Genomic DNA, 23,566 nt, shown 5'->3' on the forward strand with positions numbered 1-23,566 from the left:
CCTTGTGGGACTGTCAATGTTTATTTTCTGATTGTATGCTAAACTGATAAATATTAAGTTTGAGGAATATTTTCTGGATCATCATAATATTTTTTAAAATTCAATTCTTTTGGTATATTTACCACCATTTTGTATTTGCTTTCCTCAGACAGTCATCTGGCTGAGCTTAGTTGCAAAGGTTTCTAGTCAGGATTTTGAGCCTTAGATCAGATACCACAATTAACCAGTCATGGATATAAACTAACATGATTGCAGCCAACTAAACTGAAGAATACAACTTATGTTTGAAAGTATAAACCACTGAGTCAAATATATTTTTAAATATAGTAAAATGGCTGAATAAACCCTTACATTTGACATACTCAATGCATCTACAGATATGTGAAGAAAAGATGCACAAGTAATTTTTAATGTCTCCACAGAGGTCTGGTTATGCAAGTTTATAGGACTAGAGAATCATAGAATGGTTTGGGTTTGAAAGGATCATAAATATCATCTAGTTCCAAACCTCCTTCTATAGGCAGGGACACCTTCCACTAGGCCAGGCTGCTCAGAGCCCCATCCAGCCTGGCCATAAAAAACCCATTGTATATCTCAAATGAAAATAATCTGGCTTTGTTTATACATCTGATTTTTTTTTTTTTTTAAATACTGGGGGCCATTTTTTTTTTTTTTTTTTTTTTTATGACAGGCTCTAGTCATTGTTATGGCAAAGTTAGAAGAAATTCTGACGGAAAAGACTTGCAAAATTCTCAGCATTTTTTAAAAGAAATCTGTTTCCATTTCTCTTTATGTGGTATCTTCATTGTCTTGGAAACAACATGTGAGCTGTGTACAATTTTCTATATGGATTCAAAATCTGAGCTGCTCTGTTCAAGCTGTTTTACAGGAGTCATGCAACTGAAAGATACTTGAAATTAGAGATTTTTTAAAATAGATTTTTGCTCCCAAAGCCTCATCCCTTTTTACATAGTTACTTATTTATGTACTTGTGCCAACGCACACATATTGTCAGCCAAAGGAGTTTTACAACACATGCCGGTACATGTTTTCAAATTAAACTGTCATTCTCATAGGGAAGTCAAGACAACAAAGGAATTAATAGATAATGAACAATATTTTGGTAATCTATCATTTGTTTATCTGTTTTCTGAAAAATCTGTGCCTATTTGCACTTAGAAACATATTTAAAACATATTTTAAAAATTTTCATACGTACATATAGTTATATAACAATTATGCTTCCCGGTCTTATACCTCAGGCTACATATGTCCCTCTGAAGTTTAAAACTATATGTCAACATAAATTTACTCTGTATCAATGATAAACCTCCCTCCTGTCACTCAAAGATTTAGGTCTCTTTAGGAACTTGAAAATGTGGTGTCTAATTTCAGAAATAAATGAATTAAAAATTTCTAAAAATTAAATTTAAAAAATTAAATTTAAAAAATTGATTAAAAAAAACCTCTCCAGACAGTTGAACTTTAAAATGTGACCATTTCAGCAATATCCACTGCTTCAACAGCAGGGGCTGTTGAAGGTAGCAATACCTCAAGGATTTTTCTTGGATTTGTTTTGTTCATCACATTTTGCATAATCCTTCTTCATCTAATACAATACTGGATAACTGGTAAAGAACAGAAAAAACATTTCTTTTCTAAAATGTTTTCCCTTCTTATACTTTAGTATATAACTTTCCTTGGAAATCCTTACTTTTTACATATTAATACATTCCCATAACTTCAGTGGCTTCTCCTGTCTGGCTTTTTTGCACCAGGGTTTCTGTAAATGAAGATATGTATATAAAGCTGTAAATGGACATTTTATCTATTTATATAAGTATATACTTTTTATATTGCATAAATAAATATAATTCCGCTTATATTTGTCTATTGTACATATAAATATTTATGTATATTGTACATATAATATTTGTTGTATTTTGAGCAACACAGAATTGAAAAAAATTCCTTGGGGTCTTTGAGATCTGGCTTATCTGTCTTGTTCTTTCACCTGAGTTGGCAGAGGTAGACATATTTGCTTATTAACTGAATGCAGTTTTGCAGGGATTATCTGCAGTTTTAGACTCTCACAAATAGGTGGCACTAATGAATTCTTTATTTGCAGTAATTTCTATGTTCCCAGCTAAGAAAGTAAAAGCGCTTTGTGTCCTCTGACACATTACATACTGACCTTTGCAACCAATAGCACATTTGAACTTAGTTATGAGGGCTGAAACAGATAAAGAGAATCCTGTTTTTCACTTCCATGAGATAAATAACTTCTACTGAATGTAATAGGAGTTACTCACAAGATCAGGAGAAGGCTGCCAACGTGCTGCATTAAAATAAGAAAATCACATTGCTCTTTAATATAAATACACATCTAGAGTGACATAATGTATTGACAGTGCCTGTGAAAGACTTGATTAAACTAGCTGGACCTGAAATATTACCTGGCATGCTAGAAATGTCAAATAAAAATTATCTTGAAATGTAAATTTGAGTCATATTCCCTGCAGGTTTACACTGGGGTAGCCTTCCAAGTGTCAGTGTAATCAGGGGTGTTTTTCAAATTCAGCTATCACAAACTATAGTTTTTAGCATTTTCTGAATAAAAAGCTTCCACAGATACTGTTAGGTCCCCAAGCAGAGTTGATCAGTTTATCAAAAACTCTTTGGAGCTTCCAGAGAGGGAATCTGATCTCTCTCCATGCATTGCATGTGCACACCTTTACGCAGGTGGGTATGTGTGCATGTGCACAATACATGTATTTGTAGATACTGAATGAAGTTATATCTGCAGAAATCTTGTTTTATTTAATTTCATCATGTGATTATAATGAAATTGCCCTGTTTGCATAATAGTACGACTAGATCCTCATAGACAAAGAAGCAATGAGAATTTAAAGATTCTTGTAAATCCAACCCTATATTTTACAAGTTTTGATACTTTGAAGGGTATGACAGAAAATATTTTTAATCAAATCAGTAAATTTTTGCCCTAAGGAAAAGGACTGTTGAGTCACATTGCAACAAACTTTTTTTAGAAACAAGTGTAAGCCCTAGTAAAAATAGCACAGAGTATGGTATTTCAATACCATATTCAAAATTTTAAAAATTAATTTAGCAATTAACCTTATGTTTGATAGATTAGGAATTTTAAACCAAGACAAGCTTCCAGAGATATAATTTTATGAAAAACAAAAAGCAAAAAGAGTTGAGCAAGACATTAGAATTGGAATAAGAAACCAAGCCATACTTGATGTGTCCACACAGCCCACATTAATGTGAGCATGTTATGCACTGCAGCTGAAGGAACACAAGGAAACAACATCCATAAGAAAAATAATTCTCTGTGGGCCTTCCATGCTATAATAAGGTGGGAGAAATACACCTTATTCTCTCTTGTGATGACCTGAGGTTCTAAAGATGTCAATGTCAACACATCAAGCCCTTTTTGTGTCACTTTGGGTTTGAAGATAGCAGACAAGCGCTCTTCATGTCTGTAAGATAGATGTCCACAGATAGATGCTCTTACCTTCTAAATAAGATGAAAAATTTCAAAATATCCATGGAAAATTAACCATTTGTGTGGTAGTTGACTTTGTCTGGATGCCAGGTGGCCACCAAACCATGCTATCACTTCCCTCTCAACTGGGCAGGAAAGAGAAAATATGATGGAACATTCATAGGTTGAGATAAGAGCAGGGAGAGATCCCTTAACAATTACTGTAACAAAAAAAAGATATTTGACTTGGAGAAATTAATTCAGTTTTTTGCCATCAGTCAGAGTAGGATAAAGAGAAACCAGAACAAATCTTAAAACATTTCCCCCTGCCCCTCCCTTCTTCTTCACTGCTCATTTTCTCTGCTTTCTCTCCACTCCCAGTGGCAATGGGGGATGTGGGCTCCAGCATGGGGTCCTCCATGTGCTACAGCTGGATCTCTGCTTCACTGTGGACCCTGTGCAGGGGCACAGCTGCCTCACCATGGCTGCATCATGGGCTGCCGAGGAGTAAATCTCTGCTCCAGCACCTGGAGCATTTTCCTCCTCCATCTTCACTGACCTTGAGGTCCGCAGAGTTGTTGCTCTCACATGTTCTCACTCCTCTCTCATTCTACTGTTCTGCAGCAGATTTCTCCCCTTACTATGCTATCCTAGAGGTGTTGCCACCCTTACTGATGGGTTCTGCCAGCAGCAGATCCCACTTGGAGCCCCTTGGGACTGGCTCTGTCAGATATGGGGGAAGCTTCTGGGAGCTTCTCACAGTAGCCACCCCAGTATTCCCCTCACTACCAAAACCTTGCCAGGCAAACCCAGTCCAAAATTGCTTGTAATATCTCCAGAAACATGCAAATGTAGTCCATGGAAGCATGGTTGCTGGCCCAGGCCAAAAATGTGCCAAAACCATTTGCAAGAGATGACAAAATTATGGTGCTTGGCCTCTGATAGTGTTCAACTTAATTTAGTTCTCACATTACTGTTTAAAACAGTGCAGCCCATACATGGTTAGGGAAAGGTTGCAGCATTATTTCAGTTACTACTTATGACAAGATAAGTATGACAAAAATTAAAATTTCAAAAACGTGGAAAAACAGGAAGAAAAAAAAAATTCAATATTGAAAGTGCTCACAATGCTGTGTTTTTAAATTTCCACAAAAGTGAAAGATTTTTAAATGAATGTAATAATTTGAAAGTCAATGTACATATTATGTCTTATAGATACAAGAAGCATGACTGTGTCTTTATTGTTATATACAAGGAAACATTGATGAGGATGCAGCAACAGGTTATTGGGAGAAAGTAATCAGAAAAAACTTGTGAAGAAAGCAGAGGAATGGTAAGTGCTGTGAAAACAGATGATAAGGGGAAGGGAAGGGAAGTTCTGGGAAGTTCCGGGAATGGAAGGGAAGTTCTGGGAAGGGAAGTTCTGGGAAGTTCCAGGAAGTTCTGGGAAGTTCCGGGAAGGGAAGTTCCGGGAAGGGAAGGGAAGGGAAGGGGGAAGGGAGGAAGGAGAATGAAGGAGTATTTATACATAAGGTAGCTTATGCGAAAATCATGCAGTGGAACAGGAACTTTCAGTTACTCTGAGAGTTAAGGGCTGTCCCATCTTTGCAAATTTTTGAAATCCAACTAGACTGAGCATTAAGCAGCCTTAGAGCTGTCTCTTCTTTGAGCCTAAGGTAGAGTCAGAAGCCTCCTGAGGCTCCTTCCAACCTGAATTATATTACAGTGCCAGATCCCAGCATTAACTAGAATAGCTTGGACACAAATGTACAATGGCTTCAGTTCCACTGATACAGAAGTTAATTATAAACAGTGGATCTTTTATGGAAATAGCTATGCCTGCCCTAATCATCATCTGATAAATATAACTTCATCCATACCCACACTGGGACAACTATTCATTCTTTCCAGAACAGTCACTACAGTCCATATTTCCAATGCAAAGAAACCCTATATGGCTGAGGAACAAAAAACCCAACACTATCACTCTCCTGTAAAGAAGCAATTTACTGAAATACCATCATCATCCATCAGCTACTAATCTTTAAATAGCAATAATTACTAAATGTTCTTGTACCTACTAAACTAGACAAAGACAGGATATAAACACATTGGTAAATCACTAAAGCAATAAATTACAACGTGTGCCTTGCAGCTTGAGTAAATACTGTTGACTTGGAGTTCACAGTAAGAACACAGAGTTGCACAAAGTTACATTGCCTGAAGTAGCAAAGCAGATCTCTCATATTAAAGCATAATTTTTCAGGGAGAGAAATCTCTGTTAATAGGTTTCTCTGAACATTCTTCAGGAACATTAACAGAGACACATAATTAAAATGCAGGTTATATCTGGAAAATTTGAAAAAAGAATACTTAGACCTGGGGATTAATGAGTGAAACTGCTCTATCCAATATCAAAATCTAGTGTTATACCACTAGTTTCAAAGTTTGGATTTAATCCATCAACCACTGCTCGATAGTTCCAGTGCTATTGTATGCAGCTGTTTTGAAACAAAACATAAGACATTTTTGTTTATGCACTCGTTCATGCCTTTTATTTTAGTTTCATTTGTATTTGCTTCATGCTACATATTATAAAAGAAAAAGTGCTGTGTGCTGCACGTAGCATACACACTGAAGGGTTATGTTACCTGCAATAAACAGTGTCACAGAGAAAAAGGCACTGGCCACACTTTCAGCCTCTCTGGTCTTTACAATAACACATTCTTTTTTAGGCTTTTGGGGTACATTGCTGCTCATTCCTCATTCAAATTTTTTGAAGAATGATCATTCTATCATATTTTACCATGTCACTTTTATGAATCCCACAGTTTGCTTCTCATTGCAGAATCACCTGCATTTAGTTTCTAGAATAAATTTTTCGTTTGTTTGCTTGTTTGCTTTTTCTTTACAAACATCTACACTGTGTTCTTTGATGAACTATTGTGTCACAGTCATCAAACCACTATGCTGCAACAATGAAAACACTGTACAGACAAACGGGCACCAAAAAAGAATTTTAAATTTTAAAAACTTAGAAAAAATAGGCATCTGCCAGCAGGAAAGCTTAAAAAATTTAGTACATTCCTGGATGAGTCACATGTACTCAAATAGTCAACATTCCTCAAAGTGTTATTCAGTTTAATCATGGCTTTTTATTTAGCATTTCTGCAGATTCTGCCTGTCAACTACTAAGTATCAGGTTTTAATCCAAGGCACTTCTAAGCATTGTTTTGGTTACACATGCCATGAACTTGGACTTCTCAGAGTCAGGTACTGGCTGGGGGCATCCTGGGTTAACTGCTTGAAGATGCATGACAACATGAGAAAGTGAAGGCAAATCTGAGCTCCTTTGACTGTAAGATAGTCAGCGTGTGAACTAGCTTCAGTTTATGAGAAACATTAGCATCTTCAGGTCAAACTGGGCAATTCAGTTTGCCTAGAGAAGTTTTAGAGAAGCTGTGGGTACCTCATCCCTGAAAGACTTCAAGGCCACTGGATGGGGCTTTGAGCCACACCTGGTGTAGTGGAAAGCACCCCCTCCCGCAGCAGAGGGTTGGAACTAGATGATCTTGAATTTTCTTCCAACGCAAACAATTCTGTGATTCTATGATTGGAACAATCTTTAAAAATCAGTCTATGTGATCTCAAAATCAATGTCTGCTAGGTTGTCTAGCGACTAAGATGTGGCTGGTTGGCCTGGGACACAGCATATGTGCCTGCTGCCCATTTTGCAGTCTGCAGGCAGTGCAAAATCTCATAAACACACAACAATGATGCCCTGGTGTTGTGCAACCCATTACTGAAAATCTGTGAGTGAATCCTAGTCCTGAACATAAGAAACATCCCAGCTTAAGGATTTTATAAGCTTTATTTTGACCTGTGGTTTCCTCCTTTAGCTATAATCCCTGAATGAGCAGAGGTGGCAGCACCATCTGTTTCCCAGGAAAAGCAGAAAGTGGTGGTTGTGTCATGGGGAGTATTTCACTTTTCCGAACTCATCAAAAAATGGGATAACTTTATTATCATAATGTAACAGATACATAATTGTCATTATCACCAAAAGTAAAAAAAACCAAAAAAAAACACCGAAAAAAAACCACAAAAAAAAAACAAAAAAAAAAAAAACAAAAAACCAAAAAGAAAGAAAAAGAGGCAACAACCATGAAAACACACCAACCAAAACCCCCCAAACCCAAACCCCACCACCATTCTCATGTGAACAGGAGGTGAACAGGAGGCTCTAATCTAAACAGTGTCCTGGCCTGGGCCCCAAAACTGGATCATTCATGGAGGTGGAGGTCCTTACCTCGTTTTGGCCTCGTTTCAACTAGGACTGTCCCAGTATCCTAGCTCAGCAATCACTTTTAATAAAGAGCCTGGGTATGGCCACCTTGTTCTGGATATAAAGGATTTTAATGGTAAATATTTAAAAACAGTCACCTCTCTTCCAGGGAACACTCCCTGCCCTCTTTTATTTACAGGTACAGCTGTGAATTCAATGAGCTAATAATGAGTAATGGTGAATGTCGAAAAAAACCCTGAATGTGGAAAGCCATGGGAACTGGCTGGAGAGTAGCAAATGAAGCTCATAAAATTATTTCTCTATTTAGACCACAAAATTTTTGAAGCATGATCTGCAAAATAAATAACAACAGTGAATGTTTTAAAGGAAAATCTTTAAAAAAAGAAATAAAGAAAATCTGTTTAAAGGCACAGGGTTTTCCATGTAAACAGAGATCCGGAGGACTGGAGCAGCAGAACCAGAAGCAATACACGCTCATTTTTGAAAGCCAGACATAAAAGTAGGACTTGCAATGTCTCAGTCTGTTGCCTGGATTTGAGACAAAAAGGCTTCTCACAGCAGGGAATATGCTCAGTAGTGTACTGTGTCCAGGGTCATGTCTCCATATCTCAATACTACTGAAATTTCTTCTGAGGCAAATTCTATACAAAGTTTGCTACCCAAAAGCAAGAAAATGCATTGTTCCAAATAGTAGGAACTAGTCTGTGTTCTTTAAGGCATTAAATAGGAAAATAAACAAAACAGTAGATTTGAAATAAAAGATTCATGAGTGACAGACAGCACTGATGATTATCTGGCATATTGCTTCTGTGTTTCACACAGTTTTATGGCATTATTCAGCCATCTTCTGAGAAAAAGTGTGCCTCCAGTTACCAGCATCTCCCCCTCACTTTGCTCTCTTCCTTGAAACAAATGCTATTGATCAGTAGAAGCCTTTTCTGAAATTGGCAGAAAGGTATGAACCTGTTAAAACTATCTTATTAAGGTTGAATATGACTGGAAAGGAGAATTGATTCATCCTAGATTTATATCCGTTAGCTTTTTGCTGCAATTCCCTATTTGTAACATTTCATTACACACTTTCAGAAGCTATTTTTTCTACTTTTTATTTCATTCTGTGGATTTTGCTTTTGATGTCCTGAAAGAATGATCATTATTTTTCCTATTTCTTTTCTAAACATTATCTTGTACAGATGAATTTGGAACCAACTAAATCTTGCATTTTTTTTTCCCCAGAGGAACTTAAGTCAAATGTGCCCAGATTGGCATGTTACCTATGTTTAAAATTACTGCAGAACATTTAAGTTTGTGAATGTGTTCATAGCAACATATAAACATATCTTCAGTCAGGTGAGATTTTTTTTTAATATGAACAATGGCAGTCTCTGCCTAAAAGACTAAAAAGAAAAGAAAGTTGGAAGGAGAATGTTTTGAAAATAATTTCCAGATGAGTGCCACAGTTAAAGGGAACATGCTGAAATAAATCAGAACTTCTGACTGCCCAGACTCACCGTGTTCTTTAGCAGTTGCCATTTAAGAGCCCAAACAATGGTTCAGTGCAGGAGAAAAGAGAATGTTTTGAGTCTGAAGCCAACTGCTCCAAGAAAATCAGCCCACTTCAGTACCACACCTTTTTGTCAGCTAGGAGAAGTCAACTGGCATATATATTTAGATTTCTATTTTAAAAGGGGGATTTCTAAAGTACCACTTTGAAAAGAGTTGATTCCAAAGTTTCTGTTGCCTTTAATGAGAATAAAGGAAGACTTAAACTATATCAGACCAGTCAGGTTCTTTAGAAGAAATCTACACTGTAACCATTCATATATATGGGGTGTTTCTCTAACACAGCAGAATGAGTTACTAATGTTGTCTATATTTCTTGCATTGTCTTCAGCTCGGTTTGAACCCTGAGGGCTCAGCCTTGTGTCTGAACAAATATTTTACAATGACTATTTTCTAAAACAAATGTATCTCTGGGTTGCCTGAAGTTAATATTGAATTTAAGCTGAGTTAGAAGAAAGAACAGTGTTTGGAAATGTGAAACAAACCAACTCAGGCTACAATCATGAGCAGATCAGACATGATTTGTAAAAGGTAAGGAAAGTATTGCCTGCTTCTGAACATCTCTGGAAAATTTCTTAACCAATGGGCTGAAAATTACCTTTGTGGTGAAAGCAATAATGAACTTACAAGTTTTGTTAAGTTTACAAAACTAGAATGTCACTCCTTTTTCCTGATTGGGAAAAAAAATTGAGAAAAATGTCTAAAAATGAAAGTGTAATGTTTTGTTTCACTCCTTAGTTCATCTGTGAAATTAAGCTATCTATAAAATTCAACTAACAAATAAAACACGTGTGCACTGTTGTTTATCTTTGAACGTAATGAAATGTAATTATTCTCACAATGTGATTTCCTGAATGTTTGATTTGGACTATGCATATAGCCATTGCTGAAACTGAGCCTATTTAAAGCAGTTTTGATTTTAAAAAATGTATTTCAAGCACTTTATTTCGAAAGTGAAATTAAGTAATACTTTGTAATTGTGGGGATTGGAGCTGGCATTTCTTTAGTTTAGTTTAATATGTTTTTAAAATTTTTCTGACTTCTGGTCTCAAACCCAATTATGAAACTGTATATCAAAAAGGTATTTGGTTGCATAATATCATGCATAATAAAGCATAGATCTTTACAGTGCAACTTTTGAGTTTCTGGAGCTGTACTATTTTTTCTTCTAACACTTTTTTCTCCTTTAAATTGCTATTTTACATTAGAATACGATCGAATTCTTAGACCTTTCCTCTTAATTTCATCAAAATGCCAATGAGCTTGGTTTGTTCACCTTTTAAAGAAAATTGAACTGCATCTTGAGGAACAGTTTAATGATGGATATAAATTTCAGTATTTTAAAGCTCAGTGTAATTCCTCTAAAAATATGGTAAAGCAAAAAATGTAGAATTGTCTTTGCCTGAAATAATAATAATAATAATAATAATAATAATAATAATAATAATAATAGACCCCACAATGCAATAACATTTAATTTATTTGATGATTATGTTTAATTGTGAATAACTGGAGAAAGTTCAGAGACACGCCAGAAGAGCAAGCTTGCTCCCTTGCAGGTTTATGTTCCTATGGAGAATTTATTAAATATCCTTCTCATGAATCACACCATGTTTGAGAGTATAAAAGAGAAAAGAAAGAAGAAACCAATTAAAATAAGAATTATCAAAAGACACATGCATGGCTGAAGAAATTATTTAACCTTAAATTATCTAACATTCAGATTGTTTTTAGTCCATAATCTTTAGCGGGAATGCAGTCCTGTCCCTTACTGAGCTTTGGGTTCTTAAAGGCAGTTATTATGCTCCAATGTCTAAACCTTGGTCCTGAGCTTGTACTCTGGTCTTCCAAGGCAAGTACAGAAAGCTGCAGAATCAGGAGACAACCTCATGCTGGTGGACACTGGTTACAGGTGACCAGTCAGACTATAATCAGGCAGAATATCATCTCTAGAAATGGTATCAACTGATCTGACTGAAGAAGACTTATTTATTGTTCCATGACCTATAAACAGAGGATCCTATAATTGCAGTTTAAAAAATGTTAGACATTGCAGCCTTCTCATGCAGACAAAACTCTGGTGAATTCATGATGGTGGTCGAAGATACCTTATTAAAACAAAACCAGACTAGTGCTGAAGTAAGTAATAGTTACTTTGCAGTGAGTACAGTAAACATCTGACATTAAAGTGAATGTGTAGGTTCACTGCCATGCAATAACACTGTGGTTACCTGCAAATTTCTTTCTATGCTTTTCTAAATTAACCGTAAGTTCTATAAATGATACAGATGAATAAGGATATGTGGGATACGTCCCACTGATCTCCTTAAGGTGCCTAATATGCAATGACATAAAGCATCACATGCTGTGTAACAGTACCTTCTGCAGGTACTCAGGACTGATCCCACCATCCATGCCTCAGCTGCCTCCTGGGTTGTTTTGTAGGTACCTCAGCCCTGAAGGTCCTGTGTCCCATTGGAGGGACACATGTGACAGCAGCCAGCCTTGGTCTCAGGAACCCAGCAATCTGCCCTTGAGGCATCCTCAGCAGTCAGCCTCAGAGACAGGTCTCTAGAAGTTGATTTACTGATATATTGATATATTTTAATACTATTTTTATTTTAAATATTCTTGAACAATGAATTTAATTTTAAATATTGCTGCAAATAAAACTGGAGGTTCTGTTTGATACATACCACAGTTTCTTTTCATTTCACCAAACATTCAGTTGTTTTTCATGTTTGACTTGTTGCAGGTATACTTCAGGGTTCTGTTGTTCTTTAGGTATTATATTTAGGGTAGTTTATTATTATGTAAATTCTTTCTTACTGCTTGACAGCTAATGATATGTTGTGATGTAAAAACAAGAAGATTTATTACTGTTCTGAACAAAATCTTTATTTTCTGTGTAATATAACAGTGGGTGTTCCCATTATCCATGTAAATGGTTAGTTGTTTTAAAGCTTACCAAGCTCTTGAACTCAGTAATGTATTAAGGCAATGACTTCCACCAGTTAAACAGATTTCCACTGTGAAAAACAGATGTCTTGTCATGAGTTGCAAACCTGTTCCCACAAATTTACTTTAATTTCACATTTAAAGGTATAAACTAAAGTCTTTGAATTCGCTGTTCATTTAACATTCCTACAGCTTTGTGTAGATCTCTCTGAGAATGTATTAATATCTTCTAATTCTTTCTTTCTTTATAGTAAAAAATGATACTTAAAAAAAGGGGGTTATTAAAGCAGGTTAGTCACAAGTAAACTTTGGGATGAAACCAGAGGGAAAAGTTCCATGGGAGTTTTCATATTTCTAAGAATTATCAAGGATGAGGGCTCAGGTAGAGATAAAGGGTTGGAAATCATAATTATTTTAGTAAGTATACAGATAAGTTGGAAGGGAAGGAAAAATATCAAGACTTTTGATAAATACTGTGCCATTTGCTAGACCTTGATGGTGAGACCCTCTCTGGTTCACTTCATAAGAAAGGAGAGTTTTTTCATTCTCCAGTGAGTCTGACTGCATGTATGAGGCATTAAAATGCACAGGTTGGAAGCTTCAAGGGCAGATCAATCTCTAGACCCAACACTGTGTCAAAGTGGTTGAACTGAATTTGCTTATAGCCCAGTTTATTGGGTTTTGACTTACTGACCTCTTTTAGTTTCACATCTAATGTCAAGCCTGGACAACACTGCTGCTGGTAAGGTTATTTTCTTGATATACCTCAACAACATCAGTCACTTCAAAGGACTTTTAAAATTATAATTTTTATTACCTATCAGGAAAGAATCTGCAACTACAGCAATATCTGATTGTTGGTATTCAAACAGAACTCTCCTTTTTTGAGAGACAACATGAATAGATAAGAGCCATGGGGAAAAAAATTGGTTTGTCCAGTTTTATGGCTAAAGAAGTATTCCCAGAATTAGTAAATGAGGAAGTCCATCCCATTTTATTCTCATAAGTACTCAGTATATTATTAAACAGGCTTATGCAAATATGCCTATAATAGTAAAATAAACAGTGTGAGAGTCCATTTTGTTTCTCTGACGCTTACTTTTAATCTGTCTCTATGCCTATGAATTGTTTGGGAGACTTCACCTGAGGCAGGAACAGTAAGGCACTGCTCTGACAGTGGGTCACCTTGTATGCTGCTTAATCTGCTGGTATGTGCAGAGCACAAGGACACTGGTGCAAACATCTGCAAGCAATTCATGGACATGTGTGTGGCACTCCTCCTAGGCTAACATATCTGTGCAGACATTGTGCTGGTAGACCTGGACTGCTGTTCTTGGTCCAGGCATATTTCTGCTATTTCAATCCCTCCCCAATAAAAGGGGTAGGAAGGAAAGGGAATGGTACTTCCCTTGTCAATGCTAGGTTAAACCATAAACCATAGTAGAAATTATTCTGTCTTTCTTTGCACTTGAGAGATGCTAGTGTTTAGATCACAGCTGGGTGTTTTAGGATGCTATGGTGCTGCAGCAGTCTGGCTGATTTTAATTAAGGGCAATGGAATACTTTTTAGTTTGACCTTAAAAAACAGCTTTTGCATGAATCATAGAATCATATAGGTTGAAAAAGAGCTCTAACATCATTGAGTACAACTACTAACCAAGCAAATCTGGGTAACTTGAGTGTGATATAGAAGCAGCTAATTTCTGAGTCTGGGATGTACCTAACAATTTCTGAATACTTTGAAGTAATTAATCATAGTCAGCAGGAAGTAATCATCCTGATGGAAGACCATAATGTTATGTGAACATTGTTGGGATTTAAACTCAACTTAGTTTTCCAACTGTGGAGCAGTGTGACATAAAGATAAGAAAAAATTGCTCACATTTTGCTGATAAAATAGTTGGTTCAGTCACATACTTACTGTTAGTGCTATGTGCTGATCCTGCCCTCAGGTGTTTGCCCTGTTCTCAAGGTGCTAAAACCTAATACAGAGCAAATTATCTCAGTACATCATCTTTTTGAGGGCCCCACTATGACTTTTTAACACAGACTGAGGACATACATGTGCCTTCATTCATTATAAATGTCTCTAACATCTCAACAGAAGACAAACAACCATACCTTGGCTTCCAAAGAAAAAGACACTGCTGTGCTAAGCTGGAAATAGTGGTTGCAGCTCATAAGTATATTTATTTCCATAACTGTAGTTAAATCACCAGAGTAGTAGCAATAACACAAACATCAAAATCATACCTTAAGAAAGCTGAAATAAACAATAAGATTTAAGGTCAATATTAATAGTCTTTGTCTAACGTTGTGTCTTATATGCTGAAATTCTGTACTATTTATAGCTCATACTGTGAGAGGTGAAGCAATATATTCCTTTGACAGACCTGTACTTCAAGTATATTTATAAAGTGGGTTTATGTTAATATGAGAAGTCAGAAGTGTCTACATTTCACAAGATATGAAACTGAGATGAAAAAGGGGCTAACAAACCCCTATTTTTCAGAAGTACATCTTGAATCCCCCTCCCCCACCTGCTGATGGAACACCATGAGGTTCTCAGGGCATGTTGAATTGCAGCATATTCATCTCTGTAGAAGAGAGCTCAAAAGCCCTCAAGAACCAAAGTGACTGTGCAAATGACTGTGTGTCCTGAATAAGCTAACTTTCCTACAGACAAGCTAACAGAACAGGTTTCAGCTTTATACTGAATATCTCAAATTATATGACGAATGATATCCTTAATTTAGTGGCCTTTATGTCACCAAACAACATTATGGAATTTCTGCTAAATGACAATGTTTTACCCGATTTCTGTAACAAATTGACCAATCCATGTAGAGTCATGGTTTCCTCACTCCTCAATTCTTTCTGAGACAACCATCCATTCTGTAAACTGAATTGTGAAAGGATCCTTCACTACTAAAATAATTAAATGCTGTAAAATGGTATTCATGAAATAAATTAGACTAATAAAGATACTGATTTTTTTTATCTGTGGCTCTAAACATCCATCTAAAATCAGATAAGTGGAAAATATTTCCCTTTTAAAAGTATGCCTGTACCAGGATTTTATTTTAAGATGAATATTTTTTCATCCTGAGTATGTTACACAAGTTGCATCACATTAAAATCTAGTTTTATAGTACAAATAGCCAGGCTTGAAAGTATTTTCTTTTTATTTTTTTGTTCATGGAAAAGCAACCAAATATATGAAATGGATACTTTCATTGATTTCATATATTCATATGTACTTTCATGTGGATCTTGCAGCAGGAAATATATTGATAAGAAAAAAATGCACTGAGGAAATAGGAAAGCTGTTTTAGGAGAACTGTTACGTGGGCAAACTGACCTCAGAAGTACAGCATAACATAATTTCTGTCTGTAATGTTATAAATGAATAATCCTTAATTGTTATTTATTTTTTTTCAAAATGTGCTGGAGTACCTGAAAGTCCCAGCTAGGCATGGCTCCCAATATTGTGAGCAGCACACAAATTGACAGGGTAATCCTGTGTCCCAGAGGGTTTGCCCTGTGGTTTTCAAGATACTTAACTGCAAGAGGGATGGGTAAAAGGCATGTGAAAGAACCACGAATAGGATAATCTACTTTAGATGGACACTGGTATAAACTTCACAATGGACTTTTGCAGTGCAGTGTTAAAAATTCTCTCTTATATCTGATCTTCCTGTCTCTGTCTCTGATGGCTATTTCTTTTTGTCTGCTGGCAGCTTTGCCCAATAATAAATATAGAAAGATAGTGTCCATGTCACCATCTGAGATTTTGTGAAACTGGCTTGAAACTACTTAAGCAGCAGCAAAAAGAAATAAAGAGCTGTGAATTCTTAAAGAAAGAACTTAACTTTTGAAAGCGAGACTGGCCACCATTTTGAGATAAGAAATGTGAGAGGTCTGCTTTGACATGAAAATTTACTCAAACTTAACAAATTTATAAACATTTAAAATACTTTATTTTGAAAATATATGACAGAAATTCTGCTAGAAACTTCTGAGTTGTAATTTCATTTGTTACTAAATGTAATTGAACAAGAAAAGTCTGAATTTAGTTTTTTTTTTAATCTGAGTTATAATAAGTGAATAATAATCTTCAGCCATTTAATGAAATGTTTTGTTGCTTTAATATTATTCTAACATAGACTTTTAGTTCTCCTGTTAATGGCAATGTTTTTTAGATAGATTTAACTACTTATATTTTTCTGAACATCCTAATCAATACATATATCTTTTAAGTGTAACACTAAACCTTATTTTTTACTACAAAACTAGATGTTGAGATCTAAAATCCAGAAAGAGCAAATGTTCATGTTCATCGATAATAAGCATTTAAACTATATTGTGCATAATTATTAGATTCTTTTTCCATTTGCACTTCTGCTTCCTGTCTTCTCTGTTGCCCACCAGTGAGTTATACATTTAAGAGGAGGAAAGATATCTATTGACTGCAGAGTTGAATTCAGTTAATGTGCCTCACTCTAGCAGGACAATGCATGTAACACAGCAGGCTTAATTTGATGTCCCTCTCTAGCTATGAATATTGCCAGCAAATGTCTGCAGTCAAGGGGTTTTCATTACACTCAAATTCTGTGGTGTGGAATTCTCTGCAAAAATTTAATGACCCAAGTTCTTACTTGAAAAAGTACTCTTTTACAATGGCATTCTACTTGAGCGCCATGCACAAGCGAAGTATATAAAAAAGTAGATCCAGTGAAAAAAAATGAAAATGCAGTCTGTCATAGTATTTGAAACAGAGTGTAACCAATGAAACACTTTTCTGAAAGAGCAGTAAAGGACCAACTTGGTAGCTTTTATATATAAATATATAAATTCCCTGAGAATGGGTTCTTCTAATTGATTGCCAAGTCTATGAGAACACTTCAGTGCATTATTTTCTGGAAGCAGAAAGCATGGCTGTGGCTTTGAGAGGTGAATGGTGCTGAATGTGTGAGGTTATTGTTATGTTTAAAGTCAAAAGACAAATTCAGCAGGGGAACATTTTTCTTAAAATAGTTGCCACAGTAATATGAGCCCTGTTTTATGGTTGCTTTATCAAAGGTGTTGCACACAAAATACCTCTGCTCTATTCAATACCTTGTTCTCATTATTCTTATTGCTAGTAGCACTAATCATTCTCCTATTTTCAGACTGATCATTGACATTGTGAATTCACTGTTGAGAAAAGAGGAAAAAAAAGAATTTGGCATTTTTTCATTGGTATAGACCTTTTGAGATAATTTATTAAGAGCTCAAAGCTGCAGTGCAACCATGAACACTTGTAATTTTCCTAATTATCTGTATCAACTCTTCAAGTTGAAGCTCTTTCCTATGATCAGCTCCTTTGCAGCTTTAGTAAAAGCTGGGAAGACGAGGATGTGTTCTGGTCCATGCTGCAATTTACAGTGCACAACAAAGTAGGTGCTGTTTTGGCTTGAAAAGAGCTACTCACAGAGTAGGTAGTTCAGGCTTATACAAGGTCTTACATAATAACTCAACCTTCCTTAAAACATATGGGTGTAGGAGCAGAAAACAGACAATTATATTTTCAGAGGACAGTTAGGCTCAACATTTTAGAGAATATCATTATATGATATACTGTCAATAAGTTGCAAGTAAATCAGTAACCAGTTTCCATGTCTGAAAGGGTAGAAAAACACTTTACTACGCTTTTGTGTTTCTGTAGAAAAGGGCTATAGCGTTAAAGGTAAACTGAAGTGTTCCTGGACATTTGGCCTAATCTTAACCTCTGAAAATGCCAGCATTTAAATCACAAGCTGGGAAAATTACCTGACCTCTCAACACCTGGCCCTTGGATGGAGCTATTATATAAAGTGCAAAAATCATAGTAAACACCTACAGGACAGTCCAGTTCCCAGACTTGCATCAGTGCCTGGCATTGCTCTGGCTACCAGTGAAGTTGTAGACTGGTTCCTCTCTGGACTATCTCTGAGAAGAAAACTAAAAGGTATCCAGGGAAGGAAAAAGTCTATTTGGAAGAAAGTAGCTTACTCCAAAAACCTCTCAAAATATACACAGCAATTTCAAATGTGTTCTGATGCAAGCATCTGTAATCCTGCACTTTAAATTCAGCAAGCAACTGGACTGGAAACACAAAGTAAAATGTCAATAAGAGATTTCAACAAATTTTGAAATGTTGCTATTATACACAAACTGTAAGAGCATCTAATCCTTTCTAAATTCAATCAATTCAAATGGAAAGTAATACATGTAATGATAGAAAAGAAAGATCACTTTAAGGATACTGTTTTCTACAAAAATGTTAACTAACATCTGCAAACCATATTTGATGGCTATGAAAATGACAAAGAAGAAGATGATGATGGTGTTGATGAAGAAGAAAGTAATAATAAAAGAACACTTCAATATGTAGGAATCTGTACCCCATGCATAATGCCTATATCAAGGTGAAATAACTACAGTAAATTAAAAAAACCCCTCAGATTTGACTGAATTATGTTTTTTTGTCAGTGAAGTGTTGACCGGGAAAATTCCTTTTACTCCTCATTAGGATGTCATGACCTATGAAAAATGTAGCATTTAAGAAAACCATTTGAAGTACTGCAATCTAAGGACAGAAACAGTATTGTGAACAATATCATTAAAAACTGTTTACCTCCTATGGTCATTGTTCCCACAGTTATGTGAGCCCCATTAAGCCTGAGGTCAAATTTAAACTGAGAATTTAGAGACAAACCTCCTGAGTTAAAACATAATCAAATTGCCTTGGGATTATTCCAAGGAGAGAAATGGAGACACATTTTACCTTTTACTTTTGTCATTACAGGAAGAGTAAATACCCAGTAAGGAAAAGAAAGAAGGAGGGAGGGAAATAGGCTGTTGATAGGGAATGATTTAATGGTGTCTTATATTAAATGCTAACAGTGTAGGCATAGAAGTAATAAACCAAGGCCAAATTATTGCTACCTGCATTTTTAAGAAGGTGCTGTTGGCAAATAATAGAAAAGGATTAGAAAATCACTTTTTCACCCCAGTTTTTCAGTTTAGTATGCATCAAAAAGACAATTAAAAAAAAAAAAAGTAGTTATGTTTATTTTAACACCTGTAAGATAAAATTCAAATGAAGACAAAATTCAGCAATTTATGGACAACCATTATTACGTATCAAAATTGTTATTGCTCAAAAGGAAAAACAACTCCTACAGGGATTTCAGTGACAAAACCTCCCCTTCTATTACACATAATTCAGAAAGTAAAGCTCAGCCTCACAAGAAAACACATTCATTGTTTCAAACTCGCATTCATTAATTCAATGTTACTTAGAGACTGAATTTAACATTAAAAGATGTGGTAAAATAACCACAGACCAGTAACTAATATATTTATGATCATATTTTTTCCATAGATGTGAAAGATTTTATAAAATTAGATTTTTTTTCCTTTCCCTTTTTTTCAGGGTAGAAATAAATATTTAATAACTGTTTCCAGATATAGTTTTGGGCCCTGGTGGGACTAAAAATTCCTGATTAAGTTTACGTAGCCCTTAGACAAATTACTACAGTATCCTTTTAACTATTTTCTATTTAGAAATGTAGGCCAGCCAGCATTACCCAAACTTCTGTCTCAAATAAAGCACACTCCGTTCCATTTCTGACAGCAATGTGTGTACTCCATTAGTGGGGTGCTTGCTTGCTCAAGCAGCTCTGTATTAAGTAGGAGTATAGTTTCATCTAACAGCAATCTATATTGTTAAAAGGAGGTTGTTAATTCTACAAATGCCCTGAGGGATATTTAAAATAAAAATTAACACCAGATATAGCTGTTGGCATGACACTAAGACAGGATTCTAGATCTTATTAGACTAGTTCTAACTTTTCTCATAACAGTTTGGAAAAGGCAATTACTTCATATGGACTGCATTAAGATAATTCTAATGTTTTCACAGAAATAATTGAAAAGAAAAAAATGTGGGTAAAAGCTGTCATGTAATTCATGAACAGTGGAATAGTTAGTCACAACTTTTGCTACCAGTACCAAAACTATCCTTAACCAGATTTGTGCTAAGCACTGTCAAAATGAATGGGAGAAAAAGCTTTTGTTGGGGCACATCCCTAGGGTGGAGAAGGGGATCCCAGCTCCATAAACACACTCAGCGGTTCATAGGTGGGTGTTGCTCCTGCTTCCTTCCTGGACGCTGGGCACACAGTACTGAGTCATTCTAAACAATGCTTGTAAGCCACTTCTAGGCAGTGGATGATGTTTTGATCTTCCTCTTGATTTTTTTTTTCAACAGAGTGGCTACTACTACTCTTTCCTGCTTTTTTTATAGGGAGCATGTTCTTCCCTGTACCATCATTCTCCTGAGCTTCAGCTTCTGCATCTTTCCAGCTTAACCACCCCCAGTGTCCATTCAGTGATAACTCCATCATCATCCACAGAATCTCCTGTTAGCTCCCATGCTGTATGGATCTCAATCCCATGCACAGTCTACTCTGCACAGACCTGTGCTTGCTGCCAGGGCAGCTGTGTGTTCACTAGCACAGCTCTGCCAGCATTTTGGCACCAGCAGGCACTGGTATCCTCACACTGTCTCACTACTGTAGTGTCTTATTAACTGTGGAATCACAGCAGATGTAGCACAGAAAGTTCAAGAGATTGCATCAGGACTGGGTGGAATAATATTTAGTGGGGAAACCCTTCTCTCAATTAATAAGAAAGGAGTGAAAAGAAGAATTTCCCCAGAACCTTTATTTTACAAAGGTATATTAAAAGCACTGCGGGTATTTAGGTTAACTGTGCAAAAGTCAAGGGCTGCCTGTATCCTGCATAGATAGTGCTTAGCTTCAGGAACATGTTCTGGCTGGGTAAATTCCAGAAACCTAAGTATGTTTTGTGCAAAAATAGAAATGTGCCCATTTAAAGGTTTGAAATGAGTAATTATGAGAATTCTGAAGTGTTACTTTGCTCTTTCTGGGTGAACTAGAGAGATTAGAAATTCCTGATTTGCATAAGGCATTTGTCAAAATGAGTAGAGAGAACGCAGAGAGAAACAGGTAGAACACATGTAGACAGGGCTGATAAATACAGAAATATAAATTTATTTTTATAAGCAAATTTTTTAAATTTTTTTTTTAATTACAGAGCAGTAGTGGGACCATTGGAAAAAACAAAACAAACAAACCACTGAACACCTGCCCTGTAGTGCATGACCCAAAGCCTGCAGCTGCAAGTAAACCTTTAGGTCACAAGCCTGTCTCTGTAAGTCCTTCCCAGTGAATAGTAGGAGACGCCTCCTAGAGGTGAAGGTGGATGGGTGTTGGTAACACACCGGTGTTTCGGTGTTTGGGTACTGCTGAGCAGCACTGACACAGCACCAGCACTGTCTCTCCTACATTCCTCCCCCATCAAGGGGCTGGGTGTGGGCAAGATCCTGGGATGACAAAACCAGGCCAGATGATCCAAATTAACCAAAGGGATCCATACCGTACGACATCAGCTAGATATAAAAGTTAAGGAAAGGATGAGAAACTGGGGGCATTTGTTATTTTACAGTGTTTGCCTTCCATAGCAACCAGTCTGCATGCTGAAGCCCTGCTTTCTGGGAATTGGCTGAACATCCCTCACTGATTGGAGATACAGATTAAACTTTCTTTTCCCCTTGCTTATTATGCATGTGCTAACTATCACTTTTTTTGCTTTAGTAAACTGCCTTATCTCAACCTGTGAGATATTTTCCATCTTATTTTCTCTGCCCTCTCCCTCTGGGAAGGGAATTGATAGATTAGCTTAGGAGGCTGCTGGCATCCAGCCAAGGTCAACCCACTACACTGCCTCTGCATATATTTTTTGTTGTTGCTTTTGTTTGAATGACAGAGATATAGTATATATATATATATATAATATTTGTATGTATGGTTATACTACACAGACAATTATTAACAGAAAATTCTAGAATAATCAACATATTAAAGCTACAAAAGTATTTAAGAGTATGCTAGTACAAACCTTCTATCTTGGTAATTGAGAACAAGCAGAATGACAATAAGCTCTTAGAATTCAAATCTCAGACTATGCAAGGCTATAAAAATCATCATTAATATTCTGAATTGTATCTGAAAGCACATTCAAAGCCAGAAGGAATTTGCTGCAGGTGTCAGCAGGATTGACAAAAATTTTTGTTCTGCATCCAATTAGAGTAAAATAAACCATAAAGAGATGATGATCTTAACTTATTCCAGAATATTGAAAAGGAGATATCTTTGAAAATTAAGACTCCCTCTAATTGTGAATATCTAGGCAAGTAAAGACATCTATTTCATGAAAGAGCTTTACAATATTTTTATTACAGCTTGCCTGCAATATTTCTATTTTTCTGTTTTTCAGACCTGAAGACCTATTTTGATTCTTCTCAGAAGCCATAAAAGGAATACTCCACCAAACTTATCTCCAGTAGGTAGTGGCTATTATTTCCAAAGGTTTATGCCACTTTACCCCACAATATTTAATCAAGCTAAAGATCCTAAATTTTAAGGCATTGCATTAAAAAAGACATTTCTAGACCAGAAATTTAGTTTCATATTGACTGTTGTCAATGCTCTATTCCAAATAATATGTCCCTAGTCTGACAATAAAATGGCAAAAGATAGAAACTAAGAGTAACATCCTATTTATTTTCTATCCTAGAGTAACAAAGTCTTGTTAGACTCTTGTTTGCCATTGGATTCTCACAAAAAGCATCTGAAATTAAGAATACTTGTATTTTCAGTACATACAATTCAAGAAATCAGAAGAAATAAGATAAAATGATAATGTTATTTATTTTTCATGGTGTTGTTTCATGGAAGCAAAAGCTGGGAGCCACCTGATATTTTAAGTTTGCAGCAAATTATGTCCCCAGATGTTTTTAGTGGCTGAATTGTCATCATATTCCAGTTGTATATTGAAAATCTATCATATTAACTGTCAGTTTCTATTATTAATTCAGATACGAAGAAGAGATCTGACAGAAGTGTTTCTTCTCCCTAAACTTGACAATGAATGCAGGCCAAGTTTCCATACTGAGATTTCTTTCCTTCAATGTAGACTGGTGAGAAGATTTAAACTAAACTGAAAACAATATGCATATGGCCTCATGCCACTGTCCTAGGTTTTCATTTTTACTTCCTTGTAGCTTTTATAAAAAAGCTTTATTGTCTTCAAAATTTCTTTCTCCACTCCAGACACAC

At 35.9% G+C, this 23,566-nt stretch overlaps 1 long non-coding RNA gene across 1 annotated transcript; it reads left to right on the forward strand.

The window, feature by feature from the left end:
- Positions 1 to 4,738: 4,738 nt before the first annotated feature.
- LOC119699294 lies at positions 4,739 to 23,423 on the forward strand. The gene is made up of 5 exons (XR_005256385.1): positions 4,739 to 4,844; positions 9,712 to 9,911; positions 11,826 to 11,947; positions 22,725 to 22,790; positions 23,326 to 23,423. It is a non-coding gene; the product is annotated as an uncharacterized LOC119699294 (long non-coding RNA).
- Positions 23,424 to 23,566: the final 143 nt, after the last annotated feature.

This window comes from Motacilla alba, chromosome 3 (genome assembly GCF_015832195.1).
Source record: "Motacilla alba alba isolate MOTALB_02 chromosome 3, Motacilla_alba_V1.0_pri, whole genome shotgun sequence".
NCBI classification, from domain to species: Eukaryota; Metazoa; Chordata; class Aves; order Passeriformes; family Motacillidae; genus Motacilla; species Motacilla alba.